Below are 2,113 nucleotides of genomic sequence, written 5' to 3'. Positions count from 1 at the left end.
GCGGCGACGAGCCGCGCGCGCCCGCCCACGGGGACGCGCCGCGCCGGGAGCGCGCACCCACCCCTCCCCCCCGCCCCGCCGCGGCACCTGGCGAGGACAAATGCGGGGCCGAGCGGGCGGGGGCCGTGGGGCTGGAGGGTGCGGGCACTGCGGGGGGTGGGAACACCTCCCCGTACAAAGGCAGCCCGCCCCAGAGGGCAGCCCATCCTGGGGGAGGGATGGGGGCCATGCCGCTCCTGGCTTCTGTAGGGCCCAGCAGGGCCAGCCCCCCGCCTGCCCACACGCCCTGGTCGGCCCTAGTGAGGCCGCATCTGGGGCTGTGTCCAGTCCTGGGCTCCCCTGTACACAAGGAGCTACCGGAGAGGGTCCCGCAGAGACCTCAAAGATGATTTGGGGTCTGGAGCATGTATTGGAGGGAGAGACTGCGGGAGCTGGGCCTGCTTAGTCTAGAGAAGACAAGACTGAGAGGGGATCTCATTATTGCATACAAATACCTCAAAGGTGGGTGGATGGTGCCAGACGCTTTTCAGTGGTGCCCAGCAGAGCAATGGCCATAAGCTTTTAAAACACAAGAAGTTTCACTTCAACATGAGGAAGAACTTCTTTACATTCTAGGTGGCAGAGCACTGGAACAGGCTGCCCAGGGAGGTCATGGAGCCTCCCTCTCTGGAGACATTCAAAACCCACCTGGATCCTTTCCTGTGTCACCTGCTCTAGGTATCCGTGCCAAAGGACTAGGTGATCTCCTGAGGTCCCTTCCAGCCCTAGCAATTCTGTCATTCTGTGATGCTACCCAACAGAGGCCCCCATAGAGGGGTAAGGCTGGGCCCTTGGGTGCAACCCAATATCCCAGAGGCCGGTTCCCTCACCAGATGCCTCCCCCTGGACAGCGAAGCCCGGTGAGCCTCAAAAACACATTGCAGCAAAGCCTTGGGCTCTCATTTCCAACATCCACCACCCTACCCGCACTGTGTCCCTGGGAGGGGGTGGGAAAAGGCCCTTTGTGAACGTGGGGAGTCCAGATTTTGGGGACGAAGGGATGTGTGGGGAGAAGCCTTCCAGCCCTGGGGGCAGTTCCAGCTGCTTGGCCCATGCTTTTTGTGCAGAGTGGCTGCATACCAGCAGTCTGCTGTCTGCTGCAGAGTCCCCCGATAATAATTCAACAGAATTGAAATGGAAAACAAGCCCTTGGGTTGTGACATGGTTCCCTGACCTCAGCAGTGGAAGCCTAAAATGTATAAGAGCTAAAGGCAAATGTATGGGGGAGATGGAAGAGCATTTAAAGCCCAACCCATGGGTACCCATTGGGAGTTGCACCCCAAAAAGTGAGCAGCCATCCCTCACCTTTTGTGGAGCTCCTTTTGAGGGGTGGGTTGGAGATAGAAGATGGGCATTCCTCCATCACATCCAGCCACAGAATTCTAGAATGGTTTGGGTTGGAAGCGACCTTAAAGGTTATCTAGTCCAAATTCCCCTGCAATGAGCAGGGACATCTTCAACTAGATCAGCCTGCTCAGAGTCCTGTCCAACCTAACCTTGAATCTTTCTAGGGATGGAGCATCCCTGTTTTAGGAAGATGAGCTGCAGTGCCAGCACAGCTGGATCCTTAGCTCTCCAGTTCATTCTGGGTGCAGGAATCTCCCCACAGTGTTGTGTCCTGTAAGTCCCAGGAGATCCTGAGGGCAAACTGGGTGCCCTACGTGCAGGAGGCTCCAGATCAGCCAGCTCTGTGTCCCACTGATACGATTGCCTTGGGTTTGCATCGCCTTCCATACCATAGGCAATGGTGGATTAAGGCCCATGTTCATTATAATGACACAGATGAAATTTCATGAAATGAAATTTTGGAACTCCATTTCATGAAAGGAAATGAAACGAAAATTCACAGAATGACGTTTCAAAATTTCATGAAATTGAGTGAAATTTTGCGGTTTCATGAAATGCCGTTGAATGAAATGGGATGGAGTGAAATGCAATGAACATTATCCGTTGTGACCGGTGACCGTGCGCACCGAAGTTCCCCACAAGCCCCGCCGGGCGGTTGTCATACGTTGCTGTTGTTTTTCCGCGCATCGCTGCCCGCGCACCTTTGCGGCCGCGCTCGCCGCCCGTA

This window comes from Corvus kubaryi, unplaced genomic scaffold (assembly GCF_017639235.1).
Source record: "Corvus kubaryi isolate FWS band 111438036 unplaced genomic scaffold, C.kubaryi_AGA036_p1.0 74, whole genome shotgun sequence".
NCBI classification, from domain to species: Eukaryota; Metazoa; Chordata; class Aves; order Passeriformes; family Corvidae; genus Corvus; species Corvus kubaryi.
This window is presented reverse-complemented; position numbering follows the sequence as displayed.